The sequence below is a fragment of the Pinus tabuliformis genome, chromosome 3_1, assembly GCF_031772625.1.
Source record: "Pinus tabuliformis cultivar Carrire ecotype Pingquan chromosome 3_1, CPIR1, whole genome shotgun sequence".
Taxonomy (NCBI): Eukaryota; Viridiplantae; Streptophyta; class Pinopsida; order Pinales; family Pinaceae; genus Pinus; species Pinus tabuliformis.
The window spans coordinates 674,519,755-674,546,134 of NC_142301.1; positions in this window are offsets into that span (position 1 = coordinate 674,519,755).

Consider the following 26,380-nt stretch of genomic DNA (forward strand, 5'->3'; position numbering starts at 1 on the left):
TTGCTGGATGTGAACTTCATTTATCCTATTCCAGACAGTAAATAGGTCCCTCCATTGGTGGTCATCCCCAAGAAAAATGGGAAGTGGCGTATCTGTGTAGACTACCAAGAATTGAACAATGTAACACAGAAATACCACTTCCCCCTCCCATTCATTGATCAAGTCCTCGATACTTTGGTAGGGAAGCAGTTCTTTTCCTTCCTAGACAGTTTCAGTGGCTACAACTAGACTGAAATCGCCTCTGAAGACCAAGACAAAACAACCTTCACCTGTCCCTGGGGTACATTCTCATATAGAGTGTTACCATTTGGCTTATGTAATGCCCCAGCTATATTCCAGAGAATTATACTCAACATTTTTGTTGATTTGATAAATGAAGGAATTGAGTTGTATATGGACGAATTTACTCCATATGGGGATGACTTCGACCAAGCATTACAAACATTAGAAAAAGTTTTAGAACAATGCATTGCTACCAAGTTATGTTTAAGCAATGTCAAGTGTCATATGATGATGACCGAAGGCATAATCTTGGGACATTATATCTCTGTAGGAGGGATATAGGTAGATCTAGCAAAAATTTAGATTATTCTTTTATTGCCTACTCCCTACACTTAGACGAAGGTACGTGGCTTCCTGGGATATGCATGCTATTATCGTAGGTTTATTAAAAACTTTTCACAAATTGATGCACCTATATATGCTTTAACTAGAAATGTTGATTTCAAATGGTCTGAAAAATGTGACACGTCTTTTATAGGTCTAAAGAAACTAGTCTCAACAGCACCAGTATTACGTGGACCAAACTGGGAGCTGCCTTTCCACATATCCACAGAGGCATAAAATGTAGCTATAGGCACTTTCCTCGGCCAGGAGGAGGACAGGAACCTTATGCTATATATTATATTAGAAAAAATCTCACTTCTGTAGAACTTAATTATATAGTAACAGAAAAATAATTCTTGTTATTTATGCAATAAACAAGTTTAGATATTATATAACTGGCTACCAAGTCTTTTTGTACACTGTTCACTCTATCATTTGATATCTAACTAATAAACCTATCACAAATCATCTAGTGACACGATGGCTATTTCTTTTAAAGGAGTTTGAAATTACTATTAAGGATCATCCAGGGAAGGAAAACCCAGTTGTTGATTTTCTATCTCGAATTCCGAAGGTGAATGATCGACTGGCAATAGATGACCAATTTCCAGATGAACATCTATTTTCTGTAGCAGTCAAGATGCCATGGTACGCAGATGTGGCAAATTATCTGGTAGTAGGGAAGCTACCGAGGCATTTGACGACAAGAGAGAGGAAACAGATCGTTCATCACAGTGCCCGATTCTATTGGATAGGTGGATATCGTTTTCACACATGGGCTAACATGCATATACGCAGATGCATTCGTGAGGATGATATTTATGAAATCCTAAAATCTTGCCATGATGAACCCTGTGGGGGACACTTCACAGATTGTAGGACAAGGCATAAGGTATTATAGATGGGATATTATTGGCCCACTATTTTTAAGAATTCTAAGAAATATCCCCAGGCGTGTGATAGCTGCCAAAGGATGGGCAGGCCTAACCAATCTGATGAAATGCCTTTGCAACCCCAATTAGTCATAGAACCCTTCGAGAGATGGGCATTAGACTTTGTTGGCCCATTCCATCCGCCATCCAATCAGAAGGCCTACATACTGGTTACCACGTATTATGTGCCGAAATGGGTGGAAACAATAGATTTACTAAGAGCCACAAAGGAAGTTGTGATTAACTTCCCTTTTGGGCTATTCGTGTGGTATGGTTTACCGTGAGAAGTGATCACAAATGGGGGAGGGCAATTCATAGGACACAAGATTACTGCCACTCTCAAAAACCATCACATTACACATAGGATCACTTCCCTGTATCACCCACAGGCGAACGAGTAGGTGGAAAGAACCAATAAGGTCATTGAAGTGATTCTGAACAAGACAGTCTCAACACACCAGCGAGACTAAGCTGCTAGACTACCACAGGCATTGTGGGCCTATCGCATGACTTGGAGGAATACTACTGGATACTCTCCATACCATCTCGTCTTCAGCAAAGAACCTATTTTTCTGATAGAATTCGAAATAAAGAATGTAAGAACGGCCCAGGAAGTGGGGCTGGATCTAACAGAAGCCCAAACCAAGCGACTTCAATAGATCAACAAACTAGACAAGGCTCGATTGCTCACTTTGCAACGGACCACAATTATTCGGCAATAAAGGGAAAAGTGGCACGACAACCTTATCAAGAGGAAGACATTTCAAAAAGGGAATTGGGCACTCCTTTACAAGTCCAGATTCCAGTATTTTCCAGGAAAATTGCAAACAAGATGGCTCGACCATTATGAGTTTCAAGAATTGCATAGCAATGGTACTCTTACCTTGACTACCATTGATGGATATGACCATTGTTTTTAGGTGAACAGGCATCGAGTGTGTGTCTATCACCAACCGCTCACCAAGGAGTCTTTCTCTGAGCAAGTATGCGAGGACCCCTCCATGCAAATCTTAGTTGTACGGAGCGATGACCCAGCAGCTTTTCTTTCAAAAAAATGATATTTTTTTAAATTGTAAATAATGAATATATTCTATTTGATTGATTGCAATTTATATTAGGCATCACCATGTAAATATGAGATTTTTTTTTGAATTCTTGATAAGTGTTATTCAATCGATTGAACGGTTTTTGTCGATGATTGAACAACACTTTTATGTTTTTAATTTTTGTTATTCAAACGATTGAACAACACTTTTATTTTTATTTTTTTGTTCAATCGATTTAACAACACTTTTACGTCTTTGGTTTTTGTTGTTCAAACGATTGAACAATTGTTGTTCAATCTATTGAACAACACTTTTTCGTTTTCGTTTTTTTAATCGATTGAACAATACTTTTATAATTTTCTTTTGTGATTTTTGTTGTTCAAACGATTGAACAAATTGCTGAATTGATTGAACAATTATTTTGTGTGTTTCTCTTTTTTTGTTCAAATGATTGAACGATTGTTGTTCAATTGAGTGAACAACACTTTTATGTTTTTCATTTTTTGTTGTTCAAACGATTGAACAAATTGTTGTTCAATCGATTGAACAACACTTTTACATTTCTGCTATTTTTGTTGGTCAAACAATTGAACAAATTGTTGTTCAATCGATTGAATGGCACTTTTGTGTTTCTCTGTTTTCTATTCAAACAATTGAATGATTGTTGTTCAATTGAGTGAACAACACTTTTACGTTTTTTCGCTTTTTTATTTTCAAACAATTGAACAAATTTTTGTTCAATCAATTGAACAGCACTTTTACATTTTTGCAATTTTTGTTGTTCAAACGATTGAACGATTTCCGTTCAAACGATTGAATGATTGTTGTTCAATCAAGTGAACAACACTTTTATGTTTTTCCCTTTTTGTTGTTCAAACAATTGAACAAATTGTTGTTCAATCGATTGAACAACACTTTTACATTTTTGCGATTTTGGTTGTTCAAATGATTGAACGATTTCCATTCAATCAATTGAACAACACTTTTGTGTGTTTCTCTTTTTTCAGCTCAAATGATTGAACGATTGTTGTTTAATCGAGTGAACAACACTTTTATGTTTTTCGCTTTTTGTTGTTCAAAAGATTAAATGATTGTTGTTCAATCGATTGAACAACACTCTTGTGTGTTTCTCTTTTTTTCGTTCAAATGATTGAACCATTGTTGTTCAATCGAGTGAACAACACTTTTTCATTTTTTAGTGATTTTTTCTGTTTAAACGATTGAACGATTGTTGTTCAATCGATTGAACAACATTTTTGAGTGTTTTTATTTTAATTTTTGTTGTTCAATCCATTGAACCGCACCTTTTTTTCTAAATAGGATAAACTATGAATTCTTTAATTGTTGACCATGGTGCCATCTTTCTTTTTCTTTTATGTTTTGAATAAACACCATTTGAATGGATTTGTGCCTAATATAAGAAACAATAGTAATGATAATATCATTATGACCTATGAATTCTTTTGATGGTTATCTTCATTCAACAGCTAATACAATGTATCTTTATAATGACTAGTTGAACATCCCTTCTTTGGACACATCATAAAATGATTCACTATTTTCAAACCATGTTGGCTTATGTTTATACTTTCAAATGGATAAATCTTGTTGATACGATGATATGGGGGTAAGAGTATAAACCTTCATTGGCATCTTTTTACTTCTTACGCCATCCCTGACTCTTAAGGAGAAAATGAGCCTCCCTCTTGTTACAATAAATATTTCAAAAGAAAAAAATGGAAATAATGAAATATGAAAATACATCAAACATTCTCTTAAAGAGGATAGGGGATCTCATCTCGAGCCAGCCTACCATGCTCATAAGATGTAATGGGGGACATTCCACTTTGGCCTCCAAACCAAGGTAATGACCTTTTTGATGATTAAAACTGTCAAAAGGATAAGGGGTCTCATCACGAGCCAGCCTGATCACTTGTTATATCCTGGTGAATGGCACTATGGTCATCTGGTCACCATGCCAGCATAGTGGTCTCTTTATGACAATCAAAGAAGAACCATTTCTACACTAAAAGGAGGACTATGGCTCATTTTGGGGTTAAAGAGCAACCCTGTCGAGGCTATGAATGCCTTCCAGCAGCAGCGGCTCTTCTTCTGGTATGGGATTATCATCTTACACTTCCAAATGATTTCTATCTATTACCACCTATGGATTTTTTTCCAAAGGGAATTTCCCATTTGAATAGCACTCTTCCAAGCCGAACTGCATGGTAACTTATGTTATATATTCATCATATTTTAATTGTTCAATCATTTTATGATAGTGATTAATATATATCATCGATTATGCCTCTGTTATTAATACTGCTTTTGGTGAAAATATTTTGTCATAATAAACTAAAATCTTTGTTTTAATTTTTTTTTTCTCAGCCATTTCACATCTGATGATGTGTATTGCTTTAATTGCCTTACCGATTAGCACGCTGCTTTTTTGGATTGGTTGTCGGCATTTATGAATTGTCAATGCTTTCGCTTGCTTTTCACATGCTTGAAGGACATGGACGCCCTTTTCTCGTCAAAGGGGGGATGGCCTGCGTATGAACGACATGAGTGGCAATTATGGATAATTGTGTGATAATCATTTGAATTAACTTCTGGGTAAGGACTACATGATGATTATGAATGCGTAATAATTAGCAAGTATTTTTTATTGGGGAAAGGACAGCAACCATTATGGTTGCCATGCAGACTCATTGTCCGGCATTAAGTGTTGTTAACGGGAAAAATGACTTAACTAAATATGATATTAATTCTCAAAACATCATCATTTCTCTGTTAATTGCTCTAACTTTCTCTGTTGTTGTTCTGAATTGCGGAAGTGTAAAACAATTGCATACAATTGAACTAGTCACAGGTATAGTAGCCATGGGAGGAAGAGTTATCTGAAATGAGCCCTCGATACTCAAGGTATTGGACCAAGCTCAGGCAATTCTTGAGCATGCAAGATGGCTGCAATATCTGAATAAATTGTAGGGATTTCACAAAGAAATGACACTCGAAATCTTGTAGAACTTGCAGAATGGCAGCACCACAGTCAAAGACAGGGAGATAATTGTTTCTGAAGCAATCATAGCCGAAGTCACTGGACTTCTAGCTAAGGGAATTAAATAGACAGAAAAGGACATCCTTCTGCATAGTGCGGTTGCAGTGTTCCAGGACCCGGATGAGCAGTTAGCTAAAACACGGAAATTGATTCACCCTTCAGCGTTAAGATAGCCTTGGCAGGAGTTGAAGTCATCGTGCAACAGTATATCACATGCGATGGTCACCAGGATGTGGAAAAGCCCCGTCAACTCAAATTGTTAGCCATCCTAAAATAGAAAATTTTAGTTAATTTTCCGTTTTATTTGAATTCTCTATGGCATGATGTCGTTGGACGAGTTAGGAAATCTAAGGACCCACGCACCATCATCAGTCATCATGGACTGATTAAATTACTTATCATACATGGACTAGCCCAGCAGTAGTTAACCTAGGACAATATTGTAAATCCTACTTTTGCCCCACCTCCAAAAAACATAGCAACAGAGTAGCAAGGGCCAAGAACCCCAGGTCCAAGAAGGACACTGAAAATAAATAATTCCTCTGTGCCCCTAAATCTAGCAAAACGTAGGTGCTCTTTGCGGATTAGAGCCCAACAACGTATCCCAATTCAAACAAATGAGGCTGGACCATCCTACACACCACCTCCAAGTCTGCAAAATTCCCCTTTGCAAGACTATGAGGAGGAAGTAGCTAGGGTATTGGAGAACATGGGGATATTTGGCGAGGGTAGAGAATAATCCAAGAATGTTGAAGAACAGAATTGTACCCCAAACCAATCGGCCTCTGCTAACAACCCCGGTCGTGAGAAAACCTTGTCATTTACTGATACCATGGAGGGACAGAGGGAACCAATCCCTTCTGTGGAAAAACCCCTTGAAGTCGAGGTCCATGAAGAGGAAGTCATTAGAGAAGAAAATTAGACAACAAACACTGGTCCAGTGGACCCCCTTGCTGAAGAAAATCCTGCAGATGAAACCCTAGGAGATGTAAATCAACCAGGTAATACTATTCTTTCTAAGTCCCCTGAGGATGAGGCCTACCCAAAAGAAAATCTGGAGAATGAAAATTGTTTAAGAGACACCATTGTATTGGGATCTCCTGAAAGAGAAATCCATGACAAAGAGGAGCTAGAAGGTGAATTTCCATCAGGAGACACAATTCCAGTCGGAACCCTCCATGAGGATGACACAATACCACCTATGCAGGAACCAGAGGATAATGCAGTCAACCCACCACCGGTTGGAAATCCTAGAAAAAATAATTCCTACAAGGACAGGATCAGAAAAATGCTTAAGAAGTATAGAAAACAAAATCAAATAATTGAGCAACTAAGTCAGTGGTTAAAGAAGACATTAGAGCCAGGAATTTGAAAGTAGAAAAAGAAACCGGAGGCACACAGACAGAACATTGTTCTAGAAAGGATGCTGAAACCCAAACTGAGGATCTTTTGGCATGTCCAAAGGAAACTCAAACAGAGCCATGTCTTGTAAAAGACATTGAAATGCAGATTGAAGATCCCTTTGTTTTCTCACAGGAGACCCAAACAGACTACCTACCATGAATGTTGTTGTTCAAAAAGATGTTGAAGAGGACATTCAAATTGGTCATTGCATAATTCAAGAGGTAACTGAAGCTTCTGTTCATCCCAATCCCATGGAGACCCAGGATGGAGAAACCCAAACAGAGGAGACACCTACTTATATTCCCCTAGTAAGGAAGGCATTTATTAGCAGACTCCATAATGAAATGTTGAAGGTTCAGCATGAGTTAACCCAACACAAGGAGGAGGTAGATCTCCTATGGATACATCAAGAGTTAAAGAAAAATTTGAGGCACTTACAATGACTGAGGATAAGACCTTTGCTCAGTATAAGGCTGAACAGAAAAAGGTTGAGAAAGCACGGGACAAATTACAAAAGGCCAAAGAGAAGTTGGAAACTATCTACTCTCTTTATTTAGATACCCTGTCATGTAGAGCCCCTGCTACAAATTTTGCCTTATTCCTCCTCAAGAGATACCTTTTACTGAAAATCAAAGCTATTAAGGCTGGGAATTCTGTGGACATCAAGACTACCCTAGATTTTGTCAAGTGCTTCAGAGAACAGAACGAGCAGGTATAGCGCCTCCTCTGTGAACTTTATATGCATCATTTCATTCTAGAAGATGAAAGAGATAGCAACCCTGGCCCCTTTATAGGGGATTTACAACTCCAGGCATTCCTCTCTTTTTGCCACTAATCAACTCAAGTGGGCCAAGGCTCACAACAATTTTAGGAAGCGTGAAGAAGGAATCGACTTATGGGTGAGAGGGGAACCAACGAAACCCCGACATCTGTTAGTCAGACATAAGCAATTCATGAAGCAAGATGGTGTTGTGGACCAACTGGGTCCATTTCACATAGATATTGTACAAGCTGGAAAGGAGTACTTCCAAGAGATTAAGGAGGAAGCCTTGTCTACAGCCAGACAAAGGTGGGAGGTCTCCAGCATTACTGTTATAAATCGAGAACCATTTGGATACCAGAACTTTAAAGCTGCCTCCTCTCATTTCTACAAGTACAGTAACGTGGTCTTAACCATGGGGTCTGAATGGATTAGATGTCGATATAGGACTCCAATCATATGGTATCCTTAGAGAAGTATCGTTGTGACTACACCTTGAAGGATCAAGATGTTACCCAGGCTTTTTCTATACTAAAGAAGAAAAATGGCTTCAGAAATTATAAGGAGAAGGTATACCCTGCGTATTCCCTAACTCAGCTATACATCAACTATTTACTTGCATGAGGACATGCAACAAGGTAAGCTAGGGAGTATGTTGGGTCACGAAAAAGGTATGTTTTCTCTTCATAAATAGATTTATTCAGCATTTATCATCACATGATTATCATTTTTTATGGATAAAAGTAAAGGAAATAACATCTAAAGTTGGGTAAAAGCACTTGGTAACAGATTAGATAAATCTAGCAAGAGAAACTGACTTTTTTCTATCTTTATATGCAAAACACGCTGATTGAACAATAGTTGTTCAATCGACAAAGCAGAATTGGGATGTAAAAGGAAAAAGACAACATCTGAGACATGTAAGGTAGCGAGAGACCAGGCATACTGATGCTATTTCATGGCAAGATTAGATTATGTATAATGAAATCCTTAGGATCCCCTGATCCTGAGGATTCGCTTTTATCTATTTATTTTCTAAATGTAATATATAAAGCCAAAAGGAAAAACTACACAGAGTTCAGAATTTCATAACTTGTCAGTATTCTTTTGAGACATATAATATTGTTACCTCAGTGTTGTTGTAATCGTGTTGCTTATTTAAATGACGAAAGATTGCGTTTGATCCATACCTATATTCTGAGTATTTCCTAGTGGAGACTTCTGGCGACTTTGGGTCCAGTCAAGAGAAGCTCTACTGCTTTCTTGTGTTATAATATTTTCTATTTAGTCTTATTGATTATTAATGTTATGTTAATATCATTTCTCTTATTTGTAAATATTGACGATTCCTATTCATATTGTTGTTCATTTAGATTCAGACTTAGTTGTGTGATATATCTAAGTAACACTTTGATTGGATTGGTTACGTTGGCTTCACTCTGAGTTATGTTATCATAGATCTTAGAGATAGAATTAATTGATTTCCATAATTTTCTTATATAAATCATTTGCTGCTTAGATATCATTTATCATTATATGCTCACTTTTTGTTCAATTATTAGTTTTCGTTCAATTGAGATTTTCAATTCAATTAGGATTTGTCGTTCAATTAGGATTTGCTATTCAATTCGGATTTTCTATAGATTACCAATTTTGTTCAGTTGTTATAGTTCTCTTTCTTGATTAAGTGAGTTAGTCTTAATTCTATTTGAAGACTTTTGAGCATGATTCTTTGCACTTACAATCAGATTCATTTGATTTCGGAATAAGTTAAATAGAGTTGCAAAGTGTGTTAAGAGTTCTTTCCTCTATAGTTATTTCTTTTAGAATTGTTTGGAGTGAGTTGAAGAAATAGTTATTAGTGATTGCAACGATTTATCATTAGATAACCTTTGAATTCACTTCACATATAGTTATGACACTCTTGAGATAAAAATACTTACCATAGGCTGACGATTAATGTAGGAATTAAGATTTCCTATAAAAAGACATCTTAGTGCACCAACAGTTGCTACCTACCAGACCCTCCTTTCACCTGCATTTATTCCTTTTCCAACTCGTCCTTCTTGAGGTATGTGACAGCCCTCCATGCAATCAGAGAAGCACCCAAACTAGCCCTAAATCCCCTCTCTTTTGTCTCTTTTTCCTGCGGCCAAATAGAGGCCAATATGCTCCCTTATCCAAGTTCTTTATTCTCCAACATTTCCTTTTTGTTTCACTTCTTGGATGCCTTAAATGACCTAAATATGCCTTGTATTTATACACATACAATGGCTCAACGTCTCACTTGAGGTGACACTTATCAATTTGACCTACTTGACAACCAATTACTTTGTCAACTTCAAAAAATCATATCTCTCTAATGACAACTCAGATTCGGGCAATTTTTTATGCATTAGAATCATCTTTTAGAGCACTATCATCCTCATCTATCACATGTCTTAAATACATCATTGTTTTTTCCCAAATCTCAATGGGTTCCAAAACCCCAAACTTGGGTTCCAAGCCCACAAGCTAGCCTTGTGGCGCTTTGTCCTCCAAACCCTGAACCCTAGGGTTTGGAGTACCTCCCAAGCTACACAAATCAAAAAATGTTGTCTCGGCTCACTCAAGGAGCAACCAAGACCGATGGTAAAATGGCTCTCACTCTTATAGAGTGATTAGGCCAAAACACAAAAAAAAGGCATCCACTCTTTGAAATAGCCTATACTAGACCATTTTTCCTAATTTCGCTCATAGTACTTGACACAAGGATAATTTCCCTAATTCTAGTCATAGTACTTGACACAGGGAGAATGTTTATCCAATAGATCATTCTTCCTAATTATTTTCAATGTACTTAATACAGGGATAACATCCCTAATTGTGATCAAAGTACATGACAAAATAAGAATGTAAGTCCATGATGTTATCAAATCTATCAACCCATTCTCCCTAGTTCTAGTTAATTTACTTGACACATGGATAACCTCCCTAATTCGGGTCAAATTACATGACACAGGGAGAATCCATATCCATGATGCAATATCATCATCAATATGTACCACAACACAAGTTAGTTCTCCTAACTGATGGTGCTTACTCAACTAATCATCATGATCTAGTGGTCACCTCACCTCATGGTACTCTGACTATTTCAGGGTTTCCATCCCCCATGGTCAAACCCTAGGGAAACCCATGAGATCCCAAATCCAAAGCCCTTGCTCTAGGTCTTGATGTTAAAGAGGCACCCACTCCATGATTTTTCATACCACAAAGATCATTCCTTTCAAGAATGTTCATACTACATGCCATCTCACCAGCAGTCTAGGACATGCTCCTAGTGTCACCAACAACCCAATACATACACATGTTTTCCACTCATCAATAACCTAGGCCATTCTCCTCTTGTCACTAATAGTGTGATCCATGCCCCTGTTGTCCACTCATCAACAATATGGGTTCATGCTACTTTTACCACTAATAGTTTGATCCATGCCCTTGTTCTCCACTCATCAACAATCTAGGTCATTCTCCTGTTGTCTCTAACATTCTGAGCCATGCCCCTGTTGTCCACCCATCAACAGTCCAGGAAATGTTCCAGTTGTACAGAAGTGTACTTGATAAAAAAATTCCTTCACAGCCTTCTCCCTCTTACTGAGGCAATACTTTGTTTTGTACTTCTCTTAAGTTTTCATCATCTCAGAAGTCATCGCTAACTTCTTTTTGACATATATCACGACATATTTCAATATTTTTGATCTAATTGTTCCCTTTGAACTTAGATCCCAACTAGGACAATATCTCTTAGCACAAATCCCTATTTCTAGGAAAGTCCTCTTGCCATAACTTTTCTTTGTTCTTCCATCTGCTATTATAGACTAGGCAACCATTAATATATACCTGCAATTCCCACTAGGAGGCCATGGAAGAACAACTTTTGAGAAGAATGTTAGCTCCCTCTTGATCTTGACCTTCTTGCATCAGCTTCATCCACAATTCCATCATGATGTCATATCTTCCTAGAGTGAACTAAGATTTCTATCTTCAGCGAAAATGACCAATTCAATATTTTGCTACTTGTTATGGTTTACAAACCCTAGATTTTTTTGGATAGTCAGCATTGTCTGGATTGTTGGTGGAATCCTATTGGCATTGATTTCAACCACATTAGCATTGATTACCACTATGCTAGCATTTATTTGCATGGTGTGTCAAGCTCAAGGGGATTTCCATGGTTTCTGCAAGCTTTGGTAGAAAATCAACATAGTAGCAGGATATGCAAAGAAGCTATAAAATATTATAGCTATGATGGTTTGTTGGTCCAGGATTTGAAGGCATTTCAACCTTATTAATTTAGCTAAGATTCTCTTGAAAGTGGCGTAATTAGATATTTCTCAGAAAAATCTTTCCAATAGTATATTGAAGTCTACAAATGACCTCCTATATTGTAAGTTATTTCTAGTCAAAGTTAGGACCCCCAGAAGTCAAATTTGCAAGTGAAAGTGGTTAGAGGACTAGTTTGGAGCATGTTAGTTTGGCATATTCTCCAAACAGAAAGGAGTACTTAAGAAAAGATGCTCCATGCAGTATCGGGTGAATGTGACCTAATAGCATTCACGCAGGAAGCAATTTTATTGGCCCAAAGGTGGAGCCCATTACACACCTCATCCTAGAGGAGAGTGCCCCATATGGTTCAAAACGTGCATGCAAAATGAACAACAGGGATGACACAAGCTAGGCATGACGTCATCCCGACAGGTGTGCCCTAGAAGTTTCAAAGTGCATGCAAGAGTGAAGGTCGGGATGAGGTATGGTTGGGAAAACATGGCAGAGTGGTATAGTGTTAAAGAATTGGTCAAGACCCTTAAAAATTTAACAATGAATTTGATGCAAAACCATGGCTCATAACCCTTTTTTCTCTTTCCTCATGGAAAACATGTGGTAGTGTTTTATTGCTTCATGATGACATGAGCATGATGTCATCCCAGAGGTTATACCTTGGAAGGTTTCAAAGGCATGCATAAGAGAAGCACGAGGGATGACATAAGCCAGGGATGATGTGGAAGTATGGAGGAAACATAGCATGCAGTTTCAACTTTGGGTACCCAAGTGGGCTAAAAAATGTGTGACACGTGGACCAATCCTGAGGCGCCACATGGAAACATTGATGTGAGTATGAAGTCATCCCTTAGACCCTACCCCTGAGGAAGCAAAAGGGCACAGGGGATAAATTTTCAGGTTGAATGAGCAGCGAGACATGAAGGCATCATGGTGGATATGATAAGTCATCCTAACAGGATATTGATTTTTTGATGCATGCAGCCGACAAACCCACTAAACAAGTAAGCCCATAAGGCTTACCTCATAGGAATTAAAAGGCACTATGGAGAAAACTACAGGCTGACTTGGCATCGGGACCTGAAGGCTATGTAGTGGTGGCTACAGAAAAGCACAGGGCCAATGAAAAAGGCATCGGGCAGACCCACCTTGACACGTAACCCCAAAAGGCTTACATCAAAAGAAATAAATGCATGCTAAAGAAATAATTCTAGGGGATAAATTAAAGCCCAAGATGTGGCCTTGTGCACATTCTATGATTGTAGGCATGGAAGGCTGAATATGTGGTGTTTAATCCCGCGGGGCTATGGCTTAAAGGGGCCCAACAAGATTTCCAACAACGGTTATGTGGCATTTTTTTGTGTAAAGTGACCGTGATCCTACCGAATATTTTGAATGTAAAAGAAATGTGGGAAATCATTTATAAGGCCTATGGGCTAATTATAATTGAAAAGGGTCGCATACAAAATAGAGCCTTTGGTTTGAACGTAAAACTATTGCGGGCTTGGGTTCTGAAGTTCAAAGAATCAACGGGTAGAAAACTTTCTAAGAAAAGTCTCTATATTTGGCAGTTATGCCAAATTGGAGAAGAGCCACAATTGAATTATTCAGGAATTAGAAGAATGAATGGGATGGTATTCATTTATGCAGTGTGATACATTTATCAATTTCACCAAAAATGGCAATGCTCTAGAGACATGGTTGCAACCATCTGTGACTGAGCCATAATAAATAAATTAAAAAAAAGCAACAAGGATGATGACTAGTAGAATAAATTAAATGGTGATTTGATCATATCTTAATGATCCATGTTGGTGTAAAATTTGAGCTTTGCAATCTATCCATGATCACAGGGTTTGTGCAAAAAGTCTTAAAGAAAAACAATGGATAACTATGATTTTTGTACATGTTGAATTAAATAAAGGAACTCCTTGAGTGTGTAGGTGTCACTGAGATTTAATTCTGAGCATGAGATAAACACTTCATAGCCTCTGATTTAATTCAACTACAGTTTCCAAGAAGTAGTACAAAGCAGAGTGATAATGTTGTCCATACACAGTTTGATTCCGAATTAATTCTTAGTATGGAAGAACACTCTGAAGTTTAATCATAGATTTAATTCTATTGCAAAGGCTAAGAAATTTGTTGCAACAAAATAATGGAAAGTCTTACTGGAAGTATGCTCTCGGGTAGAGTAATGAGCTAACAGAGAAAACATCATCCCCCATGTAGCAGTGGAACAAAACGATGGATGGTTATTATGCAAAAATTATGGGAAGGAAACATTATTGAGTGTAGAGTAGAGAGATATGTGTGAGTGTGTGTGCTACTGAGAAACACCATGAGTGCTTATGCTGCAGAGAGAGGCCGAGACAATGTATGTGCAAAAGAAAAGGGTTAAGAGTAGAAACAAGGTGTCAAGTATGTTGCAAAAGTGTTGAAGACATTGAGTTCAATGTGTGTTGTTATTGTGTGGGATGACATCATCCCAACGGGTGTACCCCAGAAGTTTCAAAGTGCATGCAAGATTGAAGGCTGAGATGAGGTAAATTCAAGCAGACATGGAAAGACGGCACAGTGTTAAAGAATTAGTCATGCCCCTTAAAAATTTAACAAAGGAATTCGATTCAAAACCATGACTCGAAACACCTTTTTCTCTCTCTGTGTGGGAGACGCGTGGCAGCATTTTATTGGCTCATGATGACGTGAGAATGGTGTCATCTTGGAGTCTATTCCCTAGAAGGTTTCAAATGCATGCATAAGAGGAGGTGTTGTGATGGATGTGACAAGTCATCCCAACAAGATATTGCATGGTTGATACATGTAGAGGATGAACGCATTTAATAGGTAAGCCCAGAAGGCTTACCCCAGAGAAAATAAAAGGTGTAATGTATAAATCTTCGGGTTGACTTGGCACCGAGACACAAAGCCTATATAGTGGAAGCTACAACAGAGCACAAAGCCAATGAAAAAGGCATTGGGTAGACCCACCTTGACACATAAGCTCGAAAGGCTTACCCTAGAAGAAACAAAGGAACGTTGGAGGAAAAAGGCCAGGGGATAAATTAAATCGTAGGATGTGTTCTAGTGCATGTTCTATGACCATAATCATGGAAGGTTAAATACGTGGTGTTTAAACGCTTGGGGCTATAGCTCAAAGGGGCTTAGTAGGATGTCCAACAATGGTTATGCGGAAAAAAATTTGTAAAGTGACCATGGACCTATGGGATATTTTGAATGCATAAGCACTATGGGAAAGCATTTATAGGGCCTATGTGCTAATTATAATTGAAAAGGGTCACATACAAAATAGAGCCTTTGCGTTGAATGTAAAACTATTGCGAACTTGGGATCTAGAGTTCAAAGGATGAATGGGTCAGCGGCTTTCTAAGCAGAGTCTCTATATTTGGAAGTTATGCCAAATTGGCTAAGAGCCATAGTTGGGTTGAAAACGTTGGTAACCATTTCTGCATTGTGTGGTACATTTATCGATGTCACCACAAATGGAAATGCTCCAAACACATGGTTACAACCGTTAGCGACGAAGCCAGAATTAAAAACAAGGAAACAAGGATGATGATCTACAGAATAAATTAAATGGTGATTTTATCATAGCTTAGCGATCCATGTTGTTGTAAACTTTGAGATCTGCAATCTATCCCTGGTCATATGGTCTATACATGATGTCTTAAAGAACCAAAATGGAGAACCATGCTTTTTGTACATGCTGAATTAAATAAAGGAATTCCTTTAGTGTGCAGGTGTGACTGAGATTTAATTCTCATCCTGAGATAAAAACTTCAGAGCACATCCTCTGATTTAATTCGGCTACACTAGCCAAGAAGTAGTATAGAGCAAAATGATAATGTTGTCCATACATTGTTTGACTGAGAATTAATTCTCAGTATGGAAGAACACTCTCAAGTTCAATCATAAAATTAATTTTGTTGCATAAGCTGACCAATTTAATGAAACAACAGATGGATGGCCTTACTAGAAGTACACTCTCAAGCAGAGTAATGAGCTGAGAAAGATAGAATCATTCCCCATGTAGCAGTAGAACAAAACCATGGATGGTTGTTGTGCAAAATTTGGGGAAGAAATCATTATTGAGCGTAGAGCAGAGAGCTCTGCCTGAGTGTTTGTGTTTCTAGGAAAGGTTTTGAGTGCATGTGTTGCAGAGAGAGGCCAAGACAATTCTGGTGCAAAATAAGAGAGAAGAAACAAGGTGTCTAGTATGTCACAAAAGTGAAGGTAGTGAGTTGAATGTGTGTTGTTGTAGTGTGAGCAGAGTGAGTAGAATACATAGTGTTGTGTGGGCTAAGTAAATAGAAGGTTGCATAGGAGAACAGAAATTTGAAAATAGATAGAGTGGCCACCATCAATAGTGAGAATTAGTTTCCTTATTGAGTGTGGGTTAGGGTCTACATTTCAGGAAGTTAGAGCTTCTATCTAGTGGATGTCTAAGTAGAGCTTGGGGGTTGGTGCCTCCTACAAGTGGGTGCTTGCATAAATCCAAGAAGCTGCAAGCTTGTGCTTATAACAAATCCAAGAATTTGACACTATAATTGTTGCTTTTGGTAAGTTAATCAATTGTCTATAGAAGAAGAGAGTTGGTGCTTCCTGCTAGTGGGTGCCAGCAAATAATCAAATGGAGTTGGTGCTTCCTGTGAGTGGTAGCTCAAAAACATTAATGTAATAGAGTAGGAGCTCATATTTACATCAAATAAAAAACAAGCTTTGGTGTTTTTTCTCTCAGAAGGGTTTCCATGTTAAATCTCGATGTCTTATTATATGTTTCCCTTGATGTGTGTGTTTATGTGTTGATTCATTCATTTGTTGCACATGTTATGATAGTGGTTGATCACATTATGAATGCCAAGTTTGAATGATAATATAAATTGGCATAAAAGTTTAAATTAGCCAAAATATTTATTCACAATAGATAGTAACACTCTCTCTTTGGTCATCATATACATCACTAGTAGCAACAACAACATTGATTCTACAAGGCAAAAACCATCAATCCTTGCAAAAAACAACTATGCCCAACATCTATGCAAACAACATCATACTCTCTCATCAACAACAATACATGGTGACAAAACCTTGGCAGCAATACCATTCTGTCCAAATTTTATCAACAACTCAACACAATCACTATGTCATTCATGCTCTTCTCTTATGCAAAACATACTCCCCCTTGAATAGGTATTGGGTTAGAAAACATCTCCATGGTTGTTGTATAATGATTTTTACCTCTTTTCCACATGAAACTGGCCATAAACTGGACCAACGAATCCAGTACCAAATGATGTGCATGAAATATAAGGCTTCAGCATGAATTACAAGGCAATACCAACAATTGATACATAGATGCAACAAGACTCTAGACTCTCTCTCCAATGGATTCCCAACACCAAGGCCATTCCAACATCACCCAAATAATAAAGACAACATTGTTACGGGGCTCATGAGATAGATACATGGTTATGGCAATGACATCTGAGCCCACACATGGATGAATTATGACTCATAATGTGTATCTAAATTGTACAACTACTACAATGCATGTTAAACGATAAGCATGTGTTTGGTGTGTTGATGTGATGATATCTTGTAGCATGTGTTTGAATGGTGTGATGATACCTTGTAGCATGTGTTTGGTTGGTCGTAGGTGTTTGGTGATGTAGTTTTGAGAGCGGAAATAAAAAACCACGACAAATTACCAAGGGTTTTTCTCATGGTATTTGGTGTGAGAACTTAAATTATTAATTAATTTTTATTTTATTTGGTCATCATGGGGTATGGAATGCAATTAATATTTTTGATTTGGTACATTGTGATGATAAGAAATATTATAAATGTATTATGTTAGTGTTGGAGGATGAAGTGGATTATAATGCATATGCTCATTCTTATACATTTGTAGCATTGATCAGTGGTTAAAGAGTGAGATTTTGGTGCAGACTTGAGATGTTGCAATGTTCATGTTGAACAATTATTGGGCCTAGTCTGAAAATTTTCAAATGAGGTCTACATAGAGGTTGAGGAGGTTGGGGCCTCTAGGAAGTGGTGGCTTGACAATATAGGAGTATGGATTCTTGTTGATAGTGTCTAGCAACCAATTAATAAGAATTTGGGGCTTTCTAGCTAGTAGTGGCCAAAAAATTGTAGTTGGGGCCGTACCTCCTAGCTCGTAGCAACCAAATAAGCTAAGTTATTGATCTGATTAAGAATATTAGTTTTGTTGTGCTAAGATCCTCCTCAGATTATAAACAAAATTATAATCATGTGCTTAAGGATTCCTGAGTTTTGAAAGTGAAAATGAGTTGTTATGTTAATTTTATGAGAAATTTAACATAAAATAGAAACTTAACAGCAACATATAAATGTACAGAACATCACCAAAATCACATCACAACAGGAACATGATGAAGGAGTTCACCCCTCTTGAGCTAGTCTCCTTGGTCCAGCTTCCAATGGCTTAGGCCTCTCTATTATTCTCAATTGTGTAAAAAGATGTGTTTTCAATGCTAAAATGCTTCTAAAACCTACTCCAAAGAGTCCAGAATGTCCAAAAATGGTTACCTAGACTCTTTTTGCACCCAATTTGGTCGAAAACTAGAGAAGTTATGACCTCTCATAGTTTTCCCACTATTCGCTCCACAAATTGCCCAAATCTAGCAACTAACCCTCATTTTCGACTGGATTTCTACTAATAGGCCACCAAATCTTCTTGAAACTAGGTGGATTTTTTGGACGGATATATTGGTTGCTGAAGCCCTAAGTCTGAACATTTAGGTCATGTGGGGGAGCCATGCGCCCAAGGGCTGATCCTCAGCGCTAGCCCTCCCCCTCCGACGGTTAACACAACTATTTGTGTGCGTTCACATGGAAATTTTAATGTTGCAGTTAGGTTGGTGGTTCGCTAGCCTAACCACTTAACCCAAAATGTGTCGATTCATAAACTTTAAGTTTATGTGGGTACGTATATATGTTAAGAACCATGGTTCGGTATAATGGTAAGGCACTGTGTTATGATCCCGGAGATCGTGTGTTCAAACCCTGTTGTTCCCTTGGCCCTCACCCATAATTTTAATAGGCCCTCAGGGGGAACTGTGGTAGTCTCTGACTGGGCCACAAGTCACCTCCTGATTAGCCGATTCAATACCCTGCAACCAATAAAAAACTACCATATCGACCTGTTCAATAATGGCACTTGTCATATCCTCATTCACCAAAGTATATCCATTGACTAGTCAACCTACCAACTCAGCGTGTACATTCAGTGCCACATCATCAGTACAGAGTGTTGACTGGGTTGCCCAATTTTGCAAAATTTCCCTGTTTGAGAAAATATACAGAACTTATTTCTGGAGTCAAATAGCATTTGTTTTGTGCGAAACAAGTTACGATGGATTCAAGATAACAAGCACTACACAGTTGTTTAGGTTCCACACCAATCTGACAACTTTTAAATTTGAGCTATTTTTTTAGCACCTAATCATTCCTCCCCACTAGAAGCCTTTTGGACCCCAAAATATCATCTTCAGTTGTTCAACAGGTGAGGGTATAGTTCCCTCACCTTCCCAATTTCAATCCATTTGGCCTTTGAAGGATTTGTTCCCTTGAGCCCCACTCTAAGATAGTCGACACTTCCTCTTTTCGATTTCCTTGTTCTTCTATCAAGTATAGTGTCTTGCTGAAGCTCATCAAGGAATTCTATAGAAACGTCTTCAATAGATGGAATTTGAACATTCTCTCCTTGATCTTCAATCGAAGGAGGCTCATACAACCTTAAGTTCTCAACATTAACAATAGAGTAAATTTGCATGTATGAAGGCAAATCTAACTTGAAGGCATTGTTACCATTCTTTTCCAAAATTCTGAATGGACCATATCTAATTGGTTTTAACCTTTTACCTTCTCATGGGAGCCTCTCTTTGCTAATGTGAAGCCAAACTTCATCACCAAATTGGAACTTATGATCTACACAATGCTTGTCGTGCCTTGCTTTGTACTTTCCTTGGCTCTTTTCAAGTTGTTCTTGAACTCTTTGGTGTACCAATTGGATTTCTTCAATGAACCTTCTTGCTTTATCTATGTCACTATGACCATCAATAGCAACATATTTGCCAAAAATGAAATCCAAAGGAGAATTATGCAACTGTCCCAAACATGCCTCAAATGGAAATGTTTGAGTTGAAGAGTGCTTGGCCCGGTTTTAAGCATGCAGAATATAGTGAAAATGTTCATCCCACTACTTAGGATGCTTGCTGCAATACCCATGAAGAAGATGTATCATTGTCATGTTCACCACCTTTGTTTCACCATCTGTTTGTGGATGAAATGTTGTACTCTTTTTCAATTTGGTTTCCATGAATCCCCACAAGCTTGACCAAAAATTCCCAACAAAGAGAGAATCTCAATCACTAACAATGGATGTGGGAAATCCAAAATGCACCCATACATTCTAAAAGAATAATTGAGCTATTTGTTCCGCTATAAATTGCTTTTTACATGGCATCAAAATACACATTTTTTTGAACCTATCCACAACTACATACAAATAATCATGACCTCTTTTTGACAATGGAAGACCTCCTACAAAATCCGTAAAAACACTCTCCCACAGTAGTGAAGGAACTGGAAGTGGTGTGTACAATCCTAACTTCTTATTGCTAAGCGTATTGACTGCACATAATGAACATCCTTTAATAAAACATGACACACTTTCAAGCATATGAGGCCAATAACAATACCTTTGTAAATGTGCCACTGTCTTACTTACATTGGAATCACCAGCAATAAGAGAAGTATGTGCCTCTATTATGATGTTGATGCTTTTTCCTTGTGGAATACAAATCTTGCCAAGATGATACAAGTTATCCTACAAATGATAATCCAATTCCTCTACTTGGTTACCTTGACTCAAGCTTTCATAAACATCTTGAAAGTCATTGTCTAATGCATATTGCTCAATATAAATTTCATGAAAAATAGAATTATGCTTTAGTAGAGTAGTTGCACTAACAATAGGCGTAGAAAGAATATCAGCGACTTTATTATAAATACCTTTCCTATACCTGATTACCCAGTGGAATTGTTGAAGAAAACCCATCCATCGGAAGTGCCTTAATTGCTACAACTTTGATTGAGATTGCAAGTATTGCAATGGTTGATGATCAGTGTGAATAATTGTTTCCTTACCCATCAAGTAGTGTTTCCACTTTTTCACACTTTGCACCAATGCATGAAATTCCTTGTCATATGTAGGATAGTTAATCACTGCACCAATGAAAGTTTCTGAATGAAAACAGATAGGCCTACCATGTTGCATGAGGAATGCACCCATGGCGTAGTCACTAGCATCAATCTAAATCTCAAATGATTGTCTCAAGTCTGGAAGTGCAAGTACTGGAGCTGAACCGATCTTTTCCTTCAATGCATCAAAGGCCTTTTGTTGTTTTCCTCCCCACTGAAAAACTGTTTTCACACTTGTTAATGCATGCAAGGGAGTTGCGATAGAAGAAAAGTTAGCAAAGAATTTCCTCCAATATTGGGTTGCAACCAAAAAAACTATTACCTCAGTAATTGTTTTGGTCCTTGGCTAATACAAAATGACATCAACCTTGAAGGGATCTATTTTCAACTCACCTCCTCCAACAATATGACCCAAGTAAACTAAAGAAGTTTATCCAAACTCACACTTTGACATCTTAAGATACAATTGTTCTTTCTTTAAGACATCAAGTATTTTTCTCACATGCATGGCATGTTCATCATGAGCTTTATTGAAAATTAAGATGTCATCTAAGTAGACTATAACAAACCCATCAAGAAATGGCCTCAACACATCATTCATCACACACATGAATGTAGCAGAGCATTACATAAACCAAAAGGCATAACTAGCCATTTAAACAAACCTTGTTTTGTTTTGAATGTTGTCTTCCAAATGTCTCCTTCAACAATTCCAATTTGATGGTAGCCACCCTTAAGTCAAACTTAGTAAAATACTTTGCATCTTTCAATTGATCAAGTAAATCATCTATTCTAGGCAGTCGGTAATGGTTATTTACCGTAATTTTTTTCAATGCACAGAATTCCACACACATGCGCCATGTTCCATCCTTCTTTGGCACCAAGACAATAGGTGAACCACATGGAAAGGAAGATGACCTGATGATCCCTTTATCCAACAACTCTTGATTTTGCTTTTTAATTTCTGCACTTTCCATCACTGGCATCTAGTACATGCCAATCTTAGGAAGAGGACTATCTTGCTGCAACTGTATCTCATGTTGGATTCCTCTCTTGAGAGGAAATCCTTTTGGTTCCTGAAACATCTCATCATATTTGTTAACTACATCAACCAATTCAGATTTAAATTTTGAATCACAACCTTTAAAAGCTTCATTATCAACATCATTCTTGGGTTTGATTATTAGAAGCACAAAATTCTTGCTTGAATTCACTAATATTTTCATCTTCCCCGCATTAACAAGTGAAAGATTTAGTCTCTTGCTATGAGCTCTCACAATATATTCGACTCCATCTTTGAACAATTGGTATTTGTTTTCATGTCTATGGAAAATTGATTTTATGTCATAGAGGTACGGGTTGCCCAAAACTATACCACATATATCTAATGGCACAACATCAAGCTCTACTTCATCTATGAAATTCGCAGTAATGGCAAATTTCAGTTTAAACTTTATAGTAACCTGAAATTGTGCATTGTCACACACTCATCCAACTAGATATGGTGTATGATGTGGAATGGTTTCCAAGTTTAAACTTATGACAATGTTTTCAGAGATAAGATTGGCTTGAGAGCCACTATCGAAAAGTGTATCAACTTTGTTATGTTTTGAGATCACCCTTATGTGAAAAAATTTATAACCTCTTCTTTTCATTTGGAGTTTCATTGTGTGAATTTAAAGTACTAGTGCTAGAAACATATTCTTTTCCTTTCATACCCATGGCTGTAATTTTAGTTTCATCACTCAAATCGGATCCCAAATCCTGTTGAGTGGTTGCAGTTGTCTTTTGTTTTCCCTTGTTGTTGAATTTCTTTAGTTTCATTTTGGGATGAAGCTTCCAACAATGAGCTTCATCGTGACCCTCTTTGGAATAATGCTTGCATGTTAATTTCTCTCCTTCCTTCTTGATAGATGTGTTTTTCTTTCACTTCCCTTTGAAACCCTTTTCTTTTCCTTTACTCTTAAATGGCTTTTTACTACCTTCTTCTGGAGTGTTTTTCCCTCTTGCCTCAAGATGAGTGGCTTGCACACACACATCATCTAGATTATTGGGATTAAACATTAAGATAGTATGCTGAAGGTAACTGTGTAAACCCCGTATGTACTTCAGAAACGTGTCTTGTGATTCCAAATTTACACCTAACATTAGAGACCTTTTTCTAAATTCTTGGGTTTAATCTTGCATATTTTGACCTTTAAGTTGTCTAAAGTTCTGCCAATTCATGATGGATTTCTGCATATAAGCTAGAGGGTAGAATTGTCTTTTAATTGCAACAATGAAATTAGACCAAGAAATTGAGATATTACCATGTTTTTTTATCTCTGCTTGTGTCTTTGGTTCCCACTATACTAGTGTTGCACCCTCCATTCTCAAGGAAGCTAACCGAATATTTATGTCATCCTCTTGAAAGTTTTGAATTCTGCAATCAACCTCCAACTGACAAATCCAATTATCAATTTTATCAGCATTCACTTCACCATTATAGATGGGAAACTCAAATTTAACATCAAGTTTTAGTAGGGTTGATTTACCAGTTCCTTTTGAGGTATGTTGATGAGTATAAGGGTTGTGTTAGTGGAAGAGTTGAATATTCCTATGAAGAAGAAGATGAAGAAGATGGTACAGAGGGTGGAGATTTACCTCCATTTCCATTACCTCCTCCTAAATAACCTTCTCATTTGGGAGGTTTGGAGCTTTCACCCTGCATCCTCGTATTCCTCTCTTCAAGAGGACCTTCACCATCTCTATCATATCAAAAAAAGTCTTCTTGAAGACCTTCTCATCTTTTGTCATTTTTGTAGGTTCTCCTTCATGAGGCATGCTCACTGGAGTCTCAATTGCAACTTTAGGATGAACTGGTGTTGGAGATTGTGGCAACCTTGCCCTCCTTCCCCTTACCCAACTTCACGGCTTCCAACCAGTTTCCCTTCTCCTCTTTTGAGTTTTAACCTTGTAAGCATGACATAAACTTGCAAACAGTTAAATCCTTCTTGCACAAAGAAAACCTAGTGCTCTGATACCAAAATGATTTGATTAATAATATTACTTTTGTTGTGCTAAGATCCTCCTAAGATTATAAACAAAATTATATTCATGTGCTTAAGGATTCATGAGTTTTGCAAGTGAAAATGAGTTTTTATGTTAATTTTATAAGAAATTTAACATAAAATAGAAACTAAACAACAGCATATAAATGTACAGAACATCACCAAAAACACATCACTACAGGAACATGATGAAGGAGTTCACCCCTCCTGGTCTATGTCTCCTTGATCCTGCATCCAATGGCTTGAGCCTCACTATTATGCTCAAATGTGTAGAAATATATGTTTTCAATGCTCAAATGCTTCTGAAACCTACTCCAATGAGTCTAGAATGTCCAAAAATGGCCATCTAGCCTCTTTCTGCACCCAATTTGGTTGAAAACTAAAGACGTTATGACCTCTCCTAGTTTTCCCACTATTCGCTCCCCAAATTACCAAAAATGTGACAACTAACCCTCATTTTGGTCTGGATTTCCACTAACAAGCCACCAAATCCACCATAAATCGGGCAGATTTATTGGTTGTCGAGGCCCTAAGTTCGAACATTTAGGTCACGTTGGGGGCCCACACGGCCAAGGGCTGATCCCCGATGCTAGCCCTCCCCCTCCAACAGTTAACACAACTGCCTGCACACATTCACATGGAAAGTTTAATGTTGCGGTTAGGTTGGCGGTTAGCTGCCCTAACCGCTTAACCCAAAAAGCGTTGATTCATAAACTTTAAGTTTATATGGGTAGGTATATATGTTAAGAACCATAGGTTGGTATAACGGTAAGGCATTATGTTATGACCTCGAAGGTCACGTGTTTGAACCCTACCGGTCCCTCCGGCCCTCACCCATAATTTTAATAGGACCTAAGGAGGACACATGGTGGTCTTTGACTCAGACACGTGTCACCTCCTGATTGTTCAAGCCAATACACTACAACCAATCAAAAACTGCCAAATCGACCTATACGGTGATGACACTTGTCATCTCCTCATTCGTTGAAGGAGATTTGTTGACCAGTCAACCTGCCAACTCATTCTGCACAATCAGTGCCAAGTCAGCAGTACGGACTACTAACTAGGCTACCCAATTTTGCAAAATTTACCTATTTCAGAAAATGGATAGAACTTGTTTCTGGAGTCATACGGAGATTGTTCGCGCGAAACGAGTTGCACTGGATTCAGGATGACGAGCACTACATGGTCATCTAGGTTCCACACCAATCTGAAAACTTTGAAATTTAAGCTATTTTTTAGCACCTAATCAGCTGTGGAAACATTTTCTTGACAAATAATAGAAAATTCATAGCATCAAAGTAACATCAAGGTGGTTTTTGTCCCTAGGTGTTTCCACCAAAAATATTTGTGTCTTTGTGTGTATGTGTTAATTTTTTTGTCGAGTTTAAATATTCATATCTGTTATAATATGTTGGGTTACTATTTAGGTGATTTTTTTTTAATTTGGGTAAACCCTATCCCTACTTATTCACCCCACCTCTCAGTAGTGATCTAATTTCTAGCAAAATCAAAAGAAAGAAAATTTAATTTAACTTTAAATTTAATTTACAAAAGAGATGTGTTTCTTTAGGAGAAACCTAATATCACTATAAAATGACAATCATATACAATCATAACATACACATCACTCACATTATTCTTCTCTCATACCAAATTTTTCTAAGAAGTTGAAATTTGTGTGTAATTAATTAATGATGTTCATACATTATTGGAAGTAATTACCAAATGCAAAAATTCCATGGCTTTGGTCACAGAGAAATTCTAATTACCTAAATCTAAATAATGCAAAGAATTTCAAAAATTATGATGAATAGTAATCCGTGGTAAATATGTTTAATTATCCAAATATAAAAAATGAGAAATTTTCCATAAAATATGACTATATTTATCAATATAAAATAAAATATAATTGTATAATAACAATAAAATAC